This window comes from Diadema antillarum, unplaced genomic scaffold (genome assembly GCF_040938485.1).
Source record: "Diadema antillarum isolate AM-2024a unplaced genomic scaffold, OU_Dant_1.0 scf00000172, whole genome shotgun sequence".
In the NCBI taxonomy this organism is placed as follows: Eukaryota; Metazoa; Echinodermata; class Echinoidea; order Diadematoida; family Diadematidae; genus Diadema; species Diadema antillarum.
Genome location: NW_027271061.1, coordinates 467501 through 490035, shown reverse-complemented (window position 1 = coordinate 490035; position 22535 = coordinate 467501). Strand labels below are relative to the sequence as shown.

At 37.2% G+C, this 22535-nt stretch overlaps 1 protein-coding gene across 1 annotated transcript in view; it reads left to right on the top strand.

The window, feature by feature from the left end:
- LOC139722819 (protein ENTREP2-like) overlaps window positions 1-22535 on the top strand; it is a gene marked incomplete at its 3' end in the record, with an annotated part of 149770 nt that overhangs the window by 1534 nt on the left and 125701 nt on the right. The gene's annotated exons all lie outside the window — the stretch shown is intronic.

Sequence of the window (22535 nt, the reverse complement as noted above, 5' to 3'; positions counted from 1 at the left end):
CAATGAAATAGAAACAAATTGAAATACCATTAACTAAACACTTTACTTTTTTTAACCCAAGTTCAGATGTCAAAGCATTATCTTGAATTTGTTTTTAAAACGTAACATGTCTAGTTTTTGGTCTCCTTTTATGATAATGGGGTGATTTCCAGTACTACAATCTTTCAAGCAGTATGCTGATGATAAATTGTGTTTTGCAGTCAAATGTACTGTACATATATGTGTAGAACAGACCGTAGTAAAAAGAAATGCCTCTACAGTGTTTTACAATCGGAACAATTCAAAGTCACATTTCTTGCAAACAGTGCAAAACAGGGTTTACCAGGAGTACACTGTACATTGTAGGGCCTACATTGTACCTTTAAGGGAAATGTACCTGTCATTTAGAAATTAATTTTCTCTGAACGCAGTTAAACAAAGTTAACAAACCATAAGATTTGAGATGAATGACAAGAAATAATGTGAAAGTCATGTCAGTTAACTTCCTGCAATATTGTCCTGAATGGCTTGAAAACTAGAAAATCAACAGAGCCCTCCTGTCACTTACCTAGATGATATTGCTGGGATGTTGAATAGATCTATTCCTCGATGTGTGTGTATGACATGCATCTTCACCACTTCTCCCAAACACAAACTTTCTCATGATCGTGACTGTGCTGCATAAACCATACTTGGAAATATGATTGTTTGACAAAAAAATACTATTAATATAAAATTAGTAAAGATGAAATAAAGTTGATTTCAAACTATGTGCACATAACAAACAAGAATCTGCAAGGGATGGTGTAGATTTAAGCAATAAGCTACAATTTGTCACTGTGTTTGAGGCTATACTGTGCAATGTTCAAATTATACCAACTTACAGTGTGGACATTAACTTTGCTCTACTTTGATAATAATTTTTTCCTCGTCCTTTGCGTAATTTTTTTTTTCTGATTTTATTCAAAGGAATATTCTCTTGCTGTAAATACCTTTTCAGTGTTAGTTGCTAATAGATACAGATATCGTCAATATTTGCAGTAATAGGAAGAAAACATGACTCACATAGTTGGTTATTATTCCAGATGTGTATCTAGACACACATGACTTGTGAAGAAAGAAGCTTTGTCACAGCATTTCAATCGAGGAAAATTGTAGGTTGTGATTGTGTGTTTGTGAGAAGCCTTCACTAAAGGAGCCTTCATTGTTGTGCAGAGTCTGTCCTTAAAGAAGCCAGTGTAATCAAATCAATACAGGTTTATAGCGCTGTTCCCCTGATAAACCACAGCAGTAAGTAAGTGACAATGTGAATGTAGAGCTGAGGCGCTATGTTTGGTCAGGACATGCATGACCGGGCATTCACACAAGGCATTTCTTGGACTGTGTTCTTTAGCAGCAGACGTCAAATCAAACATTTTGTATAGGGGGAGTTCTGTCGGAGGTGGGCACAACATTAGCACCAGGCTGCAAAGTGAGCATCTAGGATTAGTATGTAGGAGATCACTGAGTGTGCATGAGAATTCTGTGTAACAAATTATGCAAACATGTGCAATGCCTTCATGTGTGTACAGAGCAGGATCAGTGATTATCTTTCATTAACCATGCATCTGGGAGGCAGAGATGAGTACTGTACAATAGACCAGTTTTCTATGTCTTCTACGTCTGGGCACACTGCCTTCATGGAGGTCATCTGTACAACTTCAAGGCTAGCCTTAGGCTTGTATCGGTTTGGGTCGGCGTTTCATCTGCCGACATTTCATCGTGATCTTAACCTGTTGAAGACTAGTCTTTTGTATTCTTGGGCAGACCAGTGTCTATATGGGAAATGTGTGTTACAGCAAAATCATCTCACCCTTATGGATTATTTATTCGACAAAAATCCTCTTTCTTCTTGCCTGTCCTCTCTGATGTGCCACATTATCTCAGCCTGACATTCTCTGTCCTTCCTTTTCTGTAAAATTTGCATGAAATTTCAAATATTGTTATATTGGTACAGATGGTATACCATGCAATACAAATAATGCACATTACACTGGGCATGAGTAAGAATTACTGTATCCATCTGATACTAACTGTGGTAGAATAGGAAACGTAGAGGTGAAGCAGAGTGTATATTGGACTGTTCAAATTATGGAGGGTGGATAATTTTACTAATGCAAAGCCAAGTAGTGTGCATTATTTAATGTGACATGATTCAAATTCTGCAGCAGCCATTTTTGCACAATTCCCAGGTCTGCACCAGCCCCAGACTATCAAACTGAACCTCACAAACATTTGAAATGCATTATTATATACACAGACAATGAAGCTGAATTCAGAGGCTAGCAGTTGTTAGTACTGTTCATTATACCCATGTCGGGTAAAACGTAAAGTTGGGCCTTTAAGAAAAATGGAAAACTGGTCATGTGGTAGTAATAGATCAGGATCCATAATAACATTTTGTGATACAGTGTTATCTGTGATATGAGCCTTTCACACCAGGGCACTTCCATGCAATAGATACACTAGTCTTCATTACATGTCAGTGCAAGTGTTTATGCTAAGTTAAGTGGTTATTTTATATGTGGCTGCTGAGACTCTTGACCTATAAAAGGCATGTTGGTACTTACATTGCTGCCTTGCTGGAATTGTCACTTTGGATCATAGGTTACAGACTTCCAAAACTTGGTAAGATCATTTTCAATCCTCATGAAACTCTGGGATGATGAGTCAATGTGGTAGACAATCAATCATCTCTGCTTTACTTGTTTCTTTCATTCTTTTTTCTGCCTGATAATTACAAAGTGGGAAGAATACAGACATTTGAACTTGCAAATGCTTGCATCATATACCGTATGTTGCACAAGTGCCTTTGCCATAGGTACTTGAGTGAAATTATCAAGTCCTTGTCAGGTTTACAAAGTATACAATGTATAATCCTCATGAATGGCCCCTGGCTCGTCTTGACAAAGAGGATTAATTCTGTCAAGTCCTGTTGTAATCACAGCAGACTTTGTGCATACATCCAGCTATGAAAAGGAGTGAAAGATGTAGGGAAATAAAGAGGTTAATCTCTTTAAGTGTGAGAAGCCACAGTGTGAATGTGGAGCAGATTAAGAGGCTGAATCCTTTGATTGAAAACAGAGAATGGACTGACATCCAACAACAAAAAAAAAAAAAGGCCATCAATCAAAGTTGAAGAGGAAACAAACTACATGTAGTGTCAGGATGACCATATATATACTGAGCTATTAACAGTTTATGGAGGGTTGGAGTTTATATGTCTTTCTTAAGAGGTTGTCTATCAAGAGGAAGCTAACATGAACTAAAAATTGTTTCCTTCACGATCTTCATCTAAAACATACCGGTAGATCTCATTTGACTGCATTAACTGTCATATTGTAAATGCATAAGACATTTGAGAAAATAATGCTGTGATAACACAATTTCAGTTGGGTAACGACAGAAATTCGAATATCAGCCAAAAAAAGTATTGCAATCTCAGAGCATACTGTCCTGATCATGGTTCCGACCTGATGTTTTATATTCGATCCCATCGATTACAATATCTGGCGTTATCATAGAGAGTAAATCGCATGCAACTTGTTAATGTTAGCTGCATGTGATTTGATACTACCAGGGTATGGTTCGATCATCATACAGCACTGTAGTAACATTCTACCTACCCCCTGCTGAATGGGGAGGGCGCTTCCGGAATAATAGTTGTGCACTACAGTCGAAATCATTGTATTCACATTTATTATATACTCCAAAACATCTTGTTAATATCTTGGCAACACAAATTTATTGGTAGATCTGTTTGATATTGCTTTGAAGCAACTTTCAAATGGTTGAAGATAAATTTTGAACCCTCCTGAGAACTATGTTTTAGCTTTAAACCTAGGTGTTTATTTAGGTGTCTTAGAGTGACATGTAACATGCTGTTATCAAGTGGCCTGATTGATGCATCCACAAGATGTTATCTGGTGATACTTGTAGGCATAGAGCATGTCACCGTCATCATTTTCATGGCTTAGCATAATACTTACACATTGACCACAACCCTTTTCAAGCATCTCAGGTCGGCTTTTGCATACTACAATGTATGTATAAGGGGTCAATATTAGGAGTAGAAGTAGTAGTAAGTAGTAGGAACCAGTTGTAGTATCAGTATGAGTAGATGTAGTTAAATTTTAGCAGTATTGCAGTTTTAAATATAACGTTAAAAGTAGCTTTAATGGCGATAAAAAAAGTGACTGATGATTGTGCATTATTGTGCTGAGATTATTTTTTTTATTTTTTTTATCAGCGTACCAAGCATTCCCGTCAATAATCACTGCAGTTGACACGTATTTACTTGTATAAACAAGCCCATCTGAAATAAATTTCTTGCAAATGTTTTGTATTATGATCTATTTCTTTATATTCCAATGAGAGTTGAAACATCATGTTTAAAGGACAAGTTCACCTTCATAAACATAAGGATTGAGAAAATGCAACAATATTAGTAGAACACATCAGTGAAAGTTTGAGGAAAATTGGACAATCGATGCAAAAGTTATGAATTTTTTTAATTTTTGTGTTGGAACCGCTGGATGAGGAGACTACTACAGCTTGTGAGTCATATGCGTACAACAGTATAAAGAAAATGTAAAAGAAAATTCAACATATTTTCACTTTTTTCGCATAATAAAAGAGCACTTGACTTGCCTCTTTCTAAAGTTAGGGGGAATAATATTACCCATAACATTTGTCGGTAAGGAGTCAGGGGAATGTGTACTTTTTTCAAACGATGGAATTTTGTGAAATTCTCTTTATATTTTCCTTATATTGTTGTACGCATGTGACATCTAAGTTATTCATACACTGCAGTAGTCTTCTCATCCAGCGGGTACTGCACAATAACTTCAAAAATTCATAACTTTTGAACGGATTGTCTGATTTTCCTCAAACTTTCAATGATATGTTCTACTAATATTGCTTCATTCTCTCAATCCTTATGTTTATGAAGGTGAACTTGTCCTTTAAGATTGAATCACTTACTAAGGATTACGCGAGGATCCCCTTGCCTGAAGTGGGTACCTGGTGTTCTAAAAAGGAACGGCACGCACGATCACTCATAGGAAAGTTCATTGGCTCACTTTGTCGATAAGTTGGAGCTCCAGTCAGGGTGAGGAAAAAGCAAGGCCCAGCAAATTAGATGTTTCCTACTCTGACACGGCATACCCTCTGGTTCTATAGCTAGAATAGAAAAGGTCCCTCTCCTCCCCTTCAATGTTCCACTACTGTGCCAAGAGTAATTTCACTGCCTGAATCTCGTCATAAATCCAGTCCCAAAATAACGATGAAAAAGGATGAAGGAGGGATTTGGAGAGTGCCAGAGATATGTCTGGTGGGAGACAAAGATCCTCCTGCTGTAGCTTTTCATAAAAGCTGTTAAAAATATCTGCAGTCAGAAGTAGGAAATGTATGAGTGATTTTTGTATGAGTCTCGGACCTAGAAAATGAGAAAGCATTTTTGTTTGGATTCTGCTCAGAATTGTTCTCATGCATCATAGTCTCATGGGATAGATGCTTTCATAAGTAGGCTGTGTGCATACTCAATGAATATAAATGCTGTTTTTATCATAGAGACCCTCTAAGAAATATTGATAAACATGTATCTAGAGTGTAGAGGTGGTCCTATTCTATTGTATGCCAACAGACAAGGCGTCCAAGTGAGTGTGAGATGACCAAATTCTTGATGGCAAATCTTCCTCCTTTTTTTTTTTTTTTTTTTAATGTGCAAAAGATCAGCTAATAGATGAGATGTACTGGTATGCACCTAGGCCAACTTACACAATACTCAAGATTTCCAAGGTCAATGCACTCAAGTTGTACTGTATTTAATGCTATTTGATATTGAAGCTGGGTACTGTTTGAATTATGCTGTAATGGATTATGAGATCTATAAATGCAGGTTCGTCGGTAATAGTCAATTCCAGTCAAGATTCATCGGCTGTATATGCAAAGCATAAATTTACATTTAGACAATAGTGATAAAGCTGTACACAATTTGTTAAATAGGGGGATTCTCGAATATATCTGAGATGGGCTGGCCTTCCAGCTCCATGGGTATTCCCATGCTATTGGGCCTTTAATGTAGATGGGCAGAATCACACTCTGCTAAATGTATGCCATGGTATGTGCTATTCCATACCCCTATAGAGATGCTTGCCTCTGGCTGCTCTCTCCCACGCAGAAGACGACGGATCAATTTCCACATCTCCGCTTTCCTCTGCATGCTTCCTCCTCCCATTGACCCGACACTGGGGAAAGAAAATCCTCCAAAATGTTCAAAATATTTTTGCCCTTGGGCTCAAAATGGTCAATTTGGTGCGAGTCAATACTGTGGATCGGTGGAAGTGGAGTACAAAAAGGTAGCTGGCACATTCCATTTCGTCAAACAAGGAGGCGTGAATGCCTCACCGGGTGATATGTAATGCCCCACTGGCCCTATTATTATTTGTGAGGGAACTGTAAAAAAATATCCTAAGAAACTGTATAATATTGGCAAAATCATGCCAAGATGCATGCTGAGATACAGTATAGGCCTACATTGTATGGAGAGACTGTTGAAGTGGCTTTGTGTGATATGAATTTATTTCTCGATAGGCGCAGTACATAAAGTGTGTATGATATTATTTCCATCCCTTCATCCATCTATCGTATACGCCACATATTTAGCGAGTCTAAATTTTCGTGAATCAGAATTTCCCGCCAATTTTGCGAGTGGTTAAATTCGCGATTATGGAGTACTTTATGGAACGGAGAAATGTATGCTTGCACGTTACATTCATGTCAGGGCAGAGTTGATATTTTTGTGTGTTTTTAAATTTGCGAAAAGCACCTGACTCGCAAGATTCACAAAAATAAAAACATCATGAAATATTCGGCGTATACAGTATCCGTCTTTCTACCTATCTATCTATTCATCTCATCTGTCTATCTATCTTTCTTTGTTTATCGACTCCATGGGAAACTGAACATATCACTACAATTTGCCTCCCATGAAATATGTTATCAAGCTTCATACTGCAAAATTTCACTTTTCATACATTTCATACTCCTGTTGCACATTTCCTCTGCTGGGGAAGCTTCAGATTTGTTGTAGCAGTAGATTTCTCACATTCAATAGCCCGGGCAGGTTCGGCACGCTTTTTCTAGCTGGCACCAAACGTGTGGAGTTGTATCGCCAGGGAGCTGGGTATAGGGTGAGTGGGCAATTATTATTGTGATGCATTTGCTGATTGCGGGTCGTTTCAAGGTCATTGCTGGACTCCAGACCTGCACCTCTGATCACTAATTGATGATCCTTTCTATCAGGTTACCCCCCCCCCCTCCCCCTTCAGCGCTTGGGTAGTGGTGTGGGGGGGGGGGGGGGGTAGATGCATTTTGTGACTTGAGATTGTGTGGAAACACAAAGCACCAAATCATACATCTTACACAGGTTTATATTTTGTGTATTTTGTAAAATGATAGAAATGTACTTAAAAAATAACATGAAATCATTGTGTCAAAAACAAGAAACAAAAAAAAAATGTGCAGAGAGTATTAGATAGCCAGAATGTCCAGTTTTGATGCGCTGTACATAATCTACACGAACCATGTGGTGTCTCTTATAGATTCAGTGAAAAAGATGATGAAGCAAGTGTCATGTCCTACACAGATTAATTGTAACCTGCCCACACAAATGTCACCTGCATATATTTGATATGAAATATAAAAAAAAAATGTGGATAGTACAGACACCAAGATCTACTTAAATGCACTCCATTACATCGAGAACTAACCATCCTCTGTGTTTTTTGCCCAAGCACCATTTTGGTTTCAACCCGTTGAGGATGGACTGATTTTGCTACAACACGCATTTCCATAGGGTGCGTTCGAGCGCTCTAAAGCGAACCAAAGCGAACTGAACCAAAGCGTACCGTACCGAACTGTGCCAGATTTGAAGCATTCGAGTGCTCTGTCAAGAAAACGTACTTTAATTAGTCAAAGCTATTAGTTATGTATAAAGGGCCTGTTTAAAATCTTGTTGATTTATTTCCTGTATCTACTGTTTACTGATAACCAACGCACTATCTCCTGTTGGATTGAATACTGTCTAGATGTCTGCCCGCTTCATTTCTCCTCATCCCAATTCATCTCCTTCCCTGTACATCCCCCCTTTAGTCCAAGACCTTGCCAATCGGACAAAGAATGCAGCCATGTCCACCCCATGCTTCTGGTTTCTTGTTTAATTACAGCAAGGAGCTCCTTGATTACAGATACTCAGTGTGTCTTGACTCACGCTTGTCAGGCTTCATCATGGCGTGATTAACCTGTCCTCGTCTTAATTGGGAAAACAAGTACATTTGGGGCAGAGAAGATAGAAGAAATCTCTCCATCTCTTCTTCTCTTTCTTTTCCTCTCCTCTCTTCTTCTCATTTCTTCTTTTCCCTCATTCCTTCTGTCTATCCACACTGATCTTTCCGTATTGTCTCCCTGTTCTCTTTGTATGTCTCATTTACAACTTGTATTCTTATAATTTTTTTTATATTATGGGTATCATGTGTAATGTGTGAGACAAACCATCACTAAAGAAGCATGTTCACTTTAAGGCATACTTAAAGCATAATTTACCATTTGCAGGTTGAGCAAAAAACTAGCAATAGTGCTTTAAAATAGTTCTAAAATATGGGTTAGAGATAGAAACATTCACTTTGATTTGGTAAAATTGATGTTAAGTATTGTTAGATATACAAAATGTGAACAATAGGTATATAATAAACATGTTTCCAGACTACGTAACATATTGAGAAAAATATATATCTCCATATATTTTAGGCTTTATTGCGAAAATTTTATATGGTAGGATGTTTTGTGATACAACAAACCTACGCAGTATATGCATCAAATGTGATATCTTGAACATCTTTAAATCACTGCTCCCAAAGGTAAACAGGACCTTTGAAATAAAAAGAGAAAAATATATGTGGATGAATAGATAAATAGATAGATAGATAACCCTAGATAGGTAGATGGATAGATAGATAGATAGATAGATAGATAGATAGATAGATAGATAGATAAACAAGAGATGGAGAAAGAGAGAGAGACACACACACAATACTGTCAGAGAGGAAGATAATAGGTAGAGTCAGATCATGTACAGTAATAGGCAGAGAATATAGTTACAAAACCCGTTGAGGACGGGCTGATTTTGCTACAACACGCATTTCCCATAGACACCTGCGCGAGTATGTACTCAGGACTCGTCTTCAACGGGTTAAACAAAAATTGACTACTTTGTCAATGTTGACCCATACCAGTTTATTTGACAAGCAGAATGTTGTTTGATGTCTTCGTTGTACATAAGAAACCATGCAAAGAGACACTCCTCTGGTAGGTAACACCCAAATGTCAATCAAAGTGTGCGTCTTGGATGAGTTTTGTCCGATTACAGTCATGTCATGACTTTGACCTACGAGCATAGGGCTCTGCAGCTATTTCGAGCATTTTGAGTTGAGCATGAGAAATTCACACAGGAAATGGGATAGACAAGACCTGTATGATAGAGTGGATTGTTTCTGATTTAGGTGCTAGCACTGTATACAGCAGGTGATTAGAGAATTTACTGTTTAATTAACAAGGATTTCATCATTTGCCCTTCTCTCTAGTCTTTGAGAAATCTCTGACCAAAAAAAAAAGGAGAAGAAAATGAATATTTTACTGGTGTTGGCATTTTTGGATGTAATGAGTGTTGTCAGCATTAAAATATTTCTTTGGAAGTTTCAAAGATATCATCCTTTTAATATATACAACATACAGTCTTTCTGCGATATCATTCTTTAATATAAATATATGTCCTAGCTGCAAAATCATTGCGATATATTACAATACAGTTTATGAGGTATATATGATGTAGTTTCCTGCCTTTTTTCTTTGTCATCTGTTCTACATAATAGATATTTGTAGGTACATTGTAATTTACATATGAAGGTATACAATCATGAGATAGATTATATATAGTGGTGATAAACATCCTAGATGTACACAGTAGATCCAAGGACCATGTAAGTATTCTTGGTGTGTTTGATGTGAGTCAAAGAAGGTGCATTTCGTTCAGTGCGTCTATTTTCGGTCGTCGGCGGTTACACCTTACACGGGCTAACATCTTGTGACAAACTTCAGTTGCGCATGGATTTGAACAATGGCTCGGTGGGGATATTCCCCTTCACGCATCCTTGTCTCTTGTCTCAGGGAGTAATCCAATTCAGGCTTCCATCCGCCCTGCCGTCTTATCGCCGAAATCCGGAGAAAATCTCGTCACAAGTCCCACATCAGACTGCCATGCCTGGTGAGATTAGCCCAGTACAGTCTTGTGTTCTTCAAGCATTATATATTCCTACTGATAAACAACTCTAGCTAGTGATTTATAGGGTAGAATCCTGACAAGAAACAACTTCAGATGTTTTATAGAACCCCCCAAAAATACAAGCATCGTAGGATTTGTATGAGCTACAAATCATGGAACCTTTACACTTGGAGGTTCTAGATTTGCGGCCAAAGGTTTTAATAATGATGCCTTACCATCATCAGAGGAGTGGGAGAATGGCTTTTGAGTTGTCAGTAGTTTCATGTAGCTGTACCAAGGATGTTATCTATGTAGCACAGGAAATTATCCAGGGCTCAGAAATGACATTAAACTTGAAAATTGAGAAGTAGAAATCCATTAACACTCGCATTAAAGGGATAGTACAGTATTGATGGATATGAGAATTGGGCTTTTAACTTTTTGCGAGAAACCAAGAAAACACTTATGATATAGTACAGAGCATACCATTTTAAGAGGAATTCAAAGCTTATTTGATTAAAATCGGGTTTGGAATAACTGAAACATCCAAAAACAAAGTAAATCAAAGCGATCGTTATAAAGTGTGGGTCCCACACTTTATTAGAATCGCTCTGTTTTGGATATCTCAGCCATTTCAAAACCAATTTTCATCAAATAAACGTTGAATTCCTCATAGAATTACTTGCTCTTTCATACTTCAGAAGAGGTTTCTCATTATCTCACCAAAAAATGTTTAGAAACCTGAAATTAGGTCTCAACCAGAACTATACAATCCCTTTAACATATCCTTTTACTGATGTGCAAGTTACCCTTTCAGATATTATATGTGAAAGTACAGAAAGGATATCTATCATCAGAGTACTTTGTAAAGAAATTTCTAATGTACCAAAGCCATCAGAAGAAAGTGATAAGGGCATTTTTTTTTCTCTTGCTGATTTACAAGGTGTTTGTATTAATCATATATTAAGACATATATTTCAATGATTTCTTGATAACTTTGTCATTGAATATTGAATGCATGCATGTATGTCTAGAAAATTGTCGTGAACAATTCAAAGATTAGATGTATGTTGATGATAGATGTAAGAAATTCTTTTGAAGATATCTATGATGAAAACTCTGTATGTCCAGAATCTTCAGTGTGGTTGCTTTGTAATTGCGTGTTCTCATGAACCAAAGTCATAAAAATTGTAGGACCTATAATCATCATACCAGATAAAATGCTATTTCAAAATTTATTTTCTCACGAAATTTATATAGGGAAACTATCTTTTTCTTTCATCTTTAGAGTTATAAATATCAACAAAGTCATGTTGCACCTGTTGACTTCTCTTTCAGATATTTGATAGGTGGAAGATTTAATTTAGAGTACGAGGATGTATCTTTCCTCATTTCTGTGAGGCAGGTACATTTCAATACATGGCCACTTTCCAACTTTTATGATACAGTGTGCATCTTCATTTCCCTTGTGCTGTTGAGCATTATGTCTGTTTCCGTGTGCTGTTTTGACATAGTTTGTACAATGTATTGATATGTGATGATGGATGTCAGTAGGCCTATATGATGTCCAGCAGTGTACAGACAGTACAGATTCTCAGCACACACACACACACATACACATGCACACACACACACACACACACACACACACACACACATACACACACACACACACACACACACACATACATGGTACACAGACGAGAGTGTGTATTCGGTGTAAATATGAGGTTGTAATTTGGTCAGAAACAAGGGGTCTCCAGATCTGTAATATTTTAAAGGTATGATTGTTTACCAATGGGAGCATTGATTTAAATAATTTTCAAGTTATCACATTTGATGCATATGTGTAGGTCAGTTGTGTCACAAAACATCCTACCACACACAAATTTTGAAATAAAGCCTAAAAATTAAAATATAAGGAGATATCACTATTTTTCTTAATAGGCCATAACTGTAGATGGTAGTTATTCTAGAAACGATCTTATTTGAAGTTTTGTTCACATTTTGTATGATTGTACTGATTAACATTTTCACATTGGTTGTTTCTATCCCTAAATCACATTTTAGAATTATTTTGAAGCACTAAAGCTTGGTTTTTGTTTCATCTGCAAGTACATGTAATGCCTTTAACCCTATTAAGCCCAAGCTATTTTGACCCCTCGCAGGCCCAAGGGGGGGCACATTGTGCCCCCCCCTATATAACTTCTTTATTATTTGATGTATCATCGTCATATTTGGCACGTGAGTAGAGTAACTCATACTCTACATGATCGTATATTTGAATTTTCACAAGGTCACCCATGGAGGGCGCTATTTACAAAAATATAAAGAAATACATAGGAAATATGCTAAAAACATGATTTTTCGGTATAATTTCTTTATCCCCATTATATATGTCTTATTATAGACCAATCATTTTCATATTTGCCACAAATGATAAGCAAGTGGAATTTTATTATTCGTTATGTTTGAAATTTCTCAAGGTCACCACATGGGGGCGCTATTCATATCAACATAATGATACATTATGAGACCTGAGATGAAATGTTTGGGATGGGAACATGTATAGTTATGACATTTCATATTTGCATAATAGTGGAATTTTGAGATTGCAAATTGATAATATGATAAACTAATGATATTAGAGGCATAACTTGGGTGAAGGAATCAATATAACTCAAAATATAAGGGCAATCTGTAGAAAATATTATTGTTTTCAATTATCTCTATTATATCTATTGTTTTAAGCCTTTGTCACATAAAAACAAAGGAAATAATAAGAAAAACTTTCCAGGACCATAATTACTTCAAAATTTTGCTTCTTCAACAAATTTCAGCCAAGAAACACCCATTTCATACACTGTAATGCTGTTAAATGAAATGGGAACAGGAAAAAGATGCAAAATCTGACTGACATGGTTGTCAGTTTATGGTTGCCATGGCAACCAGCAACATCAAATATAGCTAAATTATATATCAAAATGTTCGCAATAAGATTTTAGGAAAAGTCACCAAATTTGGTTGAAATCGGATTAAGGACGATGGAGTGGCAACCGAAAATCTGGTAGGGGGGGCACAATGTGCCCCCCCTTGGGCTTTATAGGGTTAATCAGTGTTTGCTCTCTCTGCTGATATTGATCATCTGTATAACTGAAGTTGGCAAAATGACACTGAAACTAAAACAAGTGTGCCATCCTGTTTGGCATCAAGTGTGTTTTACTTGTTTGCAAACATGAAACCAAAATCCTGAAAATACTACCATATATGTGGCAACATGTATAATTTTTGCAACTGATTGACAAATTTGCCTATTTCGTTTATTTATGTTGATGTAGGGCAATTTGTCAGTTGCAATAAAAACAACTCGATGCAAGAATTTCATCATTTTTAATAATGCGCTGCATGGTATAAGGATTAGAATGAGCACTGGCTGTCATGCAGAAGCTCGGTGGTCTATAGTGGCTGAGATGCCTGTCCGGTGATCAGGAGGTTTTACAAGATAGGTTCAAATCCTGCTCAAGCATATGCAATGTATACCCATGATTTCTTTTGTCACATGGCTAGTACTAAAACACTGATCAATTCAGTGCTTATTTATATCGACATAGGGCAATTTGTCAATCAGGTGCAATTAAAACAACTTGATGCAAAATTTCATCAATACGTTTTATTTTGATATTATTTTACACTCTTGTGTTTGTGTATATTGGGGGGGGGGGGTGGGGGCGGTAGGGATTATTGTGCAGGTTACACACAAAATTGGTACAGGTAGTAGAGGATAGTTATTAACCAGAGGTTTATGAGTGGCAATTGTTGTGCTTTGTCTTCAAGTTAGAATGTTACTTGAAAAAATTACAGCTCAGACAAATGAGCAAGGAAAAGTCTGGAGAATTAGACTACCAATGAATTTACTGTAGTGATAGATATTGGGTTATCTGGGGTTAGGTCTTTTTGAAGCTGGCTTTCTAACATGTTAATGGAGAAATAACATGCCAGAAGCACCATTACTTACCCTAATCCTCTGAAAAACTAGCAGTCTTCTCTTTGATACCACATTAATTGTTATATTGTACCAAATTACATGTGCTTGAGTGAGGCCACAGAAATCAGGGATAGGAAAAACCCGCGAGGGCTTTCCAAGAACTTACCCAAACAAGCCCCATTCAAATCATTTTCATACTTGACATACATGTATGCAAACATAACAAGCATATTTTTTAAATTGCAGGATCAAACTGTATGAATAGTTGGCAGCAAGTGTGACTCATACTACATGACTTGTAGCTACTCACTCATCCACTTATGTGACTGGAATGTATAATATGAGACTTTAAAGGGAATACTACTCTCTGTTCAAGTCGGCATTAGTAAATACTTAAAATCATAGAAAAAGTTGTTGAAATATTTATCAATGAGAATGCTCACCCCCCCCAAAAAAACCCCCAAAAAACAAACAAATCAAGAAAATATTCAACATTGGGATCCTACAGCCAGACACAACACATGCTGCTGACCACCTGAGATATCATTATGTCCTGTGTATATCCGCAGGTGTATCACAGTAGACTCCAAAGTTAAAGTGCACATGCTGTAAAACAATGGCAAAGAAAAATTGTGCCATTTGTAATTGCACAATTTTTCACTATTGCAGTGTGAATGAAAAGTTCAAACATTGCAGTTTTATTCAAATTCGTGAAATTCTTCAATAAAACAATTGAAAACAATGATTCTTTACGTTGATGTAGGGCAATTTGTCAATCAATTGCAGTTTTATATGTAGGGATATTTTCCAGTGAGAAAAGTGCTAACTAGGAAATTTCCCCTCTAAGCAATGCCATATCAAATGCATAATGGTAGAATACTGTGGTGTTGTGCATGGTACTGTATAAAAACCAAAAACATTCGTTGCATGAAACTCTTGCAAATTTGAGTCAATGGCCTTTTTCACGACAAGAAACTTCCGCGCATTGCCACTAGCATTCAACACGTTGTGTAGAAAAAAATCTTTTGCAAGCATTTTACTTTCATGAATCTTGGCTCCTGGCAAATTTGCAAAAAGTTTTATGCACACAAAAATTTCTGGTTTTACAATATCATGTTATTTTGCCAATGAGAATGATGCCAACAAATGACTGTGGTATTTAACACCACAAAAATTCATATATGAATGCACTTTCATTCAGCTGACCAAGGCTGCGTTTATCATCTTTCCTCAGTTTGAAATGGCTTTCCATACCCACTCTCAAAAGTTGTTTCCAAAGCCCCTTTGCAAATGCCTTCCAAAATAAGTTGCATTTATGAACTCATTGCCAACACGAAAACTGGCCATGTCACTGTGCAGCTGCATTGCTCCGTTTGACCCAAGGAGAAGGGGTCTTGATATATACAGCGTGTGCAGTACAAAGCTGTTTCAAAGCAGCTTTGCATTTATCTTGCTTCTAGAAAGACGTTTCTGGCTGAAATCTGTTTTGGAAAGCACAAATTTGTGGTTTTTAAAAAGGCTTTCCGAACCCCATAATCAAAACAGCTTTGCATTTATCATCTCTAAAAAAATCTCTGAAAGCCATTTTGAAAACCTGTTTCTGCCCCCCAAAAAAGAGTTGATAAATGCACCCCAAGTTGGAGAAGGTGGCATGGTGAGTTCTTCCTCCCCTTGAACAGGGTGGGTGATGGCCCTCCCTTGGGGTCATTTCCTGGGTCAGCAATCTTGACCTCACCAAGATGTGTTTGGCTACGAAATTCCCTCCCTTTGATCCTGCCCTTCAGACCTCCTCTTGCTGGTTTTGGCAATCCGGGAGAGATTCTGAAGGCCGGCCAAGTTTGGGAAAATTCTGGAGTTAAGGTTTGATGCGCTGTCTCTTGTCATCCTCCACTTTATACTTGCAGAGGGTGCAAGCATAGAGGTAGAGAATCTCCATGGTGCTAGTGATATTTCATCCTTTCTCTGACTTATGGTTTTAGTTGGTCATCAGCATTTAGAGTGCTGTAAATGCACAAATTTTCACGGTACATTAACTTTTGCCCTTTTTGCCCTACTTGTGGCTAGCGAATTCTGAAACCTGCGAAAATATCTTCACAATTTTCTCTGCACATTTTGAATGGGTTAACAATCATGCAGCGCGAATTTGAGAACCCGCGAATACGTTTTTGAGTCACTCAGCGCGAAAAAAACAGTCATGCAAAAATCTGGACGTTTATTGTAGAGACTCAGGAGTATGTTCGTAGATGCCATCAGTGCATCCCTAGCATTCAATACCAACTCGCAGATTTACAATGTATGCAGAATTGAGCATCTTCCACAAATTTGTATGATATTCAGATGTTCCATTGCATGCACAGGTCCAAGTGTAGGGAAAATCACACTTACAGCAGTGATGGATGCATGAAATTGAGGTAGGCCCCAAACTACTGAGAAAATATATTTCTGTTCTTTCGATGACAATGAATGGAAAGGCAGACAAGAAAAGCGCATCAGCCACAGGAAATATTACTCTGTAAAGGGTAAATCCCAATTTACCTTCTTGGGAAACATTCCCTGTAATGTGTCAGTTTCTCAGAAAGAGTCGTTAAATTCAAGGTCCTTGAAAGCTTCTCATTATAGCATACATAGCACCCTGATTAAAGTCGTCCCATTTCACTGATTACCCAGTCCTAATTGTGGCAGTAGGCAGTTATACAGTAGATGACTCCCAGTTGATATAAAGGTCAATGACCTTGGAAAGAGAGCAGGATAGAAAATTGGCATTGGGGCTCATAAGGGGGATGGTAAACAAAGCTGACTGACACAGTCATGAGACTGACGATGGTAATCAGCTTTTATTTGAACCCAATAATAGCAGCCATTGAAAGTTTAAACAGTTAATCAAATATTTGCGTTGTCTGTGAGACAGATGCTGGGATTATTTGACTGGTCAGTTGAAATCATGTACGTCATCACTTTCACGCAACCCCAAGCTGTTTTTAGCAACAGAAGGCATTGTCATACACTGTCTGTCCTTGCTGTAACAGGAATGTTGTTTGTTTGTTTGTTTTTTCTGTTATGAATATGCGCAGTGCTCGACTATCATGTGATATCATCGCCTTGCTGTAAAAAAAAAAAAGTGAATGCAGGTTTTGACCTTCAATGAAAAATTTTTCTAGTTGAAAGTATGATGCCTTTCATATTATAGTCGATACAGACTATAATAAAAGTTATAAAATGATGCTGATCACAGTGTCATGTCATTTCACAAGCATTGCCAGAGTTTTATGTTATCAATTAGTTCTTGGCATAAAAACACACATGGCGAATTCTTATGACTTTCAGCAAATATAGTCATTGCAAGTAAACTATATTTCCATTTTCATTCAAAAATATTGTCATTATAAATTGTGCATGCTTGTGTGATGAAGGAAAACATCATTTATAAAAGTGTCATGTTTGTTGTTAATTTCTGTAGTGCATTCAGTGTTTTTTCCCTCATTCCGTGCTTTTTTCTTTTCTATAAATACTCAGTGTTTCTATGGCGATAGATAAGTGTAGCTTCGGCCATCCTCGCTGTCAATTTCCTGTTTTTGTAGTCGTCTGGCTCCCGATATGATGAAACGTCTGCTGCAATTCCATCAGACCGTTGCTGTCTGTAGGTGTGAGAGTTTGTGATTGATCCTTGTTTTTTACCTGTAAGTAATAGAGCTTTATTCAGTGATAGTGGGCTTCACAACAAGTCACTGTGTGGAAATTTAGCACTCTGCCTTAAAGGAATTTTTACAACTGTTGCTGGATATAAAAAGAAATATCACTTGTTTTGAATAGCACTGCATTAAAGACATAATTTGCCATTTGCAGATGAAACAAAAACCCAGCATTAGTGCTTCAAAATAGTTCTAAAATGTGAGTTAGGGATAGAAACAACCAATGTAAAAATATGAACCAGTGTAATCGATGTTAAGTATTGTTAATTATACAAAATATGAACAATAGTTATGATAAAACTCTTTCCAGACTAAACCATCTACAGTTATGGTTTAATTAGAAAAATAGTGATATTTCCTTATATTTTAGGCTTTATTGAAAAAAAAAAAATCATATGATAGGATGTTTTGTGATACAACTGACCTACACATATAATGCATCAAAAGTGATATCTTGAACATTTTTAAATCACTGCTCCCAAAGGTAAACAGGACCTTTAAGAATACAGTGTCCAATTTTGATAGGGACTTCGGTGATTAGTGATGATTACAAAAAAAACAAAAACCAAACCAATGATTGCATCATATCAAGCAATGAAATTTTAATGAAGTAGTTGTGATGTGCTCACTGCCAGTGTAAAACGATGAGAAAACGTGTAAAACGATGAGAAAGCCTATAAAACACTGGTATTTGGTTATTACAGTGTTGACTGTACTCATCCCCATGCTTGAAACTGTTCTCTACATGTGATATTGACATTATGGATTTTCTCCTAATTTAGATCAAATTGGCAATGATCTATTGCTCAGCTCGTCGGATCTCACTAGGTCTGCCGATTGATTCATAAAACCAATCAAATTTTGCTGACCTGTGAAGGAAAGTTATTAAATTTGTATTAGGAATATTTTGGCTGCTTGTAAATCAAAAATAAACTTGATGATGTTACCAGTCTCGATCTACTGTAGAATCTATTCCAACATTCATGCTCCTGGTTATGTTTCATTATGGGAGTTTCCTCTACTTTCCCACAATGAAGCAACCATGATGTCTTTTCAGTCCTTTAGGGTACCAACTAGAAACCACCTGTTTCGCTGAATACAATTACCAAAGTATGAAAGCTTTTTGTATCAACGAATAAAGGTACTGTATACCATTGGGAGCAGTGATTTAATAAATGTTTGAGATGTCACATTTGATGCACATGTGTAGGTCAGTTGTATCACAAAACATGCTACCATGTACAACCTGTAATAATTTTGCAATTAAGCCAGTTGTCACTATTTTTCTCAATAAACCATACACTGTAGATGGTTTAGTTTAGAAACATTTCTTTATAACTGTTGTTCACATTTTGTATATTTGACGATACTTAACATTAATTATGCTGATGCAAATTCATATTTGCTGTTTCTATATCTAACTCACATTTTAGAACTTTTTTGAAGCACTAAAGCTGGGTTTTTGTTTCATCTGCAAATGGTAAATTATGCCTTTAAGTCATTCAGGTATGTCATAGATCACTGCCTTTTGCTGTCATTTGGCCTCCAAGAAGTACTTTTTGTTGTTTTTCTAGAAAACAATGGTGAGGTAGGGTTTCCTTTGAGGAAATTCTGCAAATATGACAATTAAATGCAGTCAGTTCTACTTAGACTAGGAACGTCACGGATGAATGACTAGAGACTAGAAGATTATGAAAATATTTTGCATAGGATGTGCTTACTCATACTCCTCAATTGCACTGAATACAAACCCTATTAGTAGTCTTGACTTCCGCTTTTCTACGTCACGGGGAGCTGTTTTCTGTCTTTCCCCCTATTCGCTTTGTTCATCCTCGCACTTTTGATGGCTGTTTTTCATAGGACTTCACCAAGAGTTAACATCACTAAGATATCTCCTATGCTTGATATTAACTATATCTTAATGATATCACTCTGTCTTCAAAAGCAGCCCCAAGGGGTAAATTGCAAGTGCAAGGGCCTTATTTCCTTTGTATCTCTCTCCTGCTCGCCCCCTCCCTCTTTCCATATTGTCCAAGTCTTGGTAGAGATAAAACACCCCCTCCCCCCCCAAAAAAAAAACCAAAAAAACAAAAAAAACAAAAAAACAGATCCAGCGTGCATTGGTTATCCAAATCCGGCAAATTTATCCTTTCCCTCACACCCTAGTCCACAGCAGGCTGTGATGTCTAATTAGAGTTACAAGTTTTGGCAGTAGCCGTTAATATATTTTCCATATTTGTCTCTGAAATAAGTTTTTATTAGCTTTTCAGACCTTCAGAGCTGTGATGGTGAACCGGATGGTATCAAATTTTCCCAGAATTGAAGGGACGGGCAGCCGGTGTCCGCGAAATGTCAAGAGGCGACAGTGTTTATGGCCAAGTAATATGGACCGTGTGAGAGTGGCAGTGTGTACTTAAAGGTCCAATTTACCTTTGGGAGAAGTGATTTCAAAAATGTTCAAGATATCACATTTGATGCATATGTGTTGGTCTGTTGTATCACAAAACATCCTACCATATACAATTTTTGCAATAAAGCCTAAAATACAAGGAGATATCAGTGCTTTTCTCAATAAACCGTAACTGTATACGGTTTAGTCTGGACACATTTTTATTATAACTATTGTTCACATTTTGTGTATTTAACAATACTTAACATCGATTATACGGATTCAAATTTTTAGAGTGGTTGTTTCTATCCTTAACTCACATTTTAGAATTATTATTTTAAAGCACTAATGCTGAGTTTTTGTTTCATCTGCAAATGGTAAATTATGCCTTTAACGTCCACAGGTCGAGAAAGTTATGGCTGGCTATATTTGTGTTTGGGTGGCAGCCAGATGAAGTGGAGAGCTATTATGAACAAGTGTGAAGAGGATGAATCATCTACAAAACAGTATAGAATGATAGAAAGAAATAAAGCCTACTTATTTTGTGTGTGTGTGAATGTGTTGTGTGTTACATATATTGGAGCCTATGGTTATTTCAAAGTGGTCGGGCCTGTTTTGTTTCTTCTGCTTTAAAAATATGTCACACTTTTGCATTGTTACATCTGTTAATTGCCCAGTATTATTTTTGCCAGAATCATTATGATCAATAGCTGTTTGTTCTCACGCAAGACGGGTATAAGAAAATCAATGTGTGATTGTGTTTATGTGTGGATATGCTTTTTGGTTATGGGATGTTTACAATCAGGCTGGGTAATCATTGGGTTTGTATTGTAACAAGTGCAAGAAAACAACTTTAAAGTGTTTCAGAGAGTTGGCATCTTAAAGATTTGTCAAAGTCGGCCATTGGTACAATGAAATCAGCCTGAAAGACATGTGACTGTTAAATGTAAACTGCGTGACTGTATGTACAGGCTGTATGACCTAGGCCTACATCAAAAACTTTAAAATATTTTTGTGATGATGACCTGGGGAACGCAAATCAGCCAGACATGTTGATAATCTGTAATGCAACAAAATTGATGCAAATCTGGACACAGCAATCATGATTATCCAATATGAAGAAAGAGTTATACTTTCCCAGTGTCTCTAGGGAACTTTATTTTTTGCTACACATTTCCCAAGCACTGATTGCATTGACAGAGCTCTGATCCAAGTATTTGGGGATTTGTGTTCAATCACGACTCTAATCCAATTTTCTGTAGCAAATTTCATTAATGTGTGAATCGGAACATGCCCCTAATGACATCAAATCCCAATCATGGTATGCATATAATGCACTTGTGGTGAGCGTACGCCGCAGAAGGTTGCTTGTACGTGTAATTTTCCTGAACAATAGCAAGGAATAGGGTGATATGGGCATAAAAATATGAGAGTTTATAATACATATTTTATACATGGTTTTTGTGTTATGCAAGCTGGTTTGCACCGATAGTGACTGAGTGTCATCACAAGAACCATGAAAATGAACCCCAAAATAAATGATGACATGCTGCTTGTTGAATTTCCAGGCTGTCTTATGGATACTGGACAAGTAAAGTCATATTTCTGATATCAAACTCTGTGAGCTAGATTGGCCATTTTCTCATCTCACAGTCGTACGTAGACAGTAATCATCTCTGGAGAATCGAATTTTTGCCAAAGGCAAGGTTTCATTGCTACCTCTTTCAGGCACTGCCATTGCATCAGGAGTACCCATTTTGGCTGCAAGAACTGCTCTTTTTACTATTTCTTTTTCTTCCTGTTTTTTTTTTTTTTGGGGGGGGGGGGGGGGGCAGGATGGAGGCAAGGCACATGAAGAGACAGCAGGATCACCCCAGGGCTGTTTTTCACACGGGTCAAGAAGCGTAATTGCAATGTTGAATTGCAATTACAATTACAATTAAAATTAGAATTATCCTCCTTACACACGACAGAGGATGGTTTCACATTTCAGAGCGAGAACAGGAGGTATGGCTTTTTCCTCACTTCCCATCAATCACTCTTGAGCGGTAGTTTAAAGTAGTGCGCTCTTTGTCTGCAGTGCGCGCATTTCTGCAGAAGCGGTTAAAAGGTCAGCATACGCTCTGTCCCCGAAAA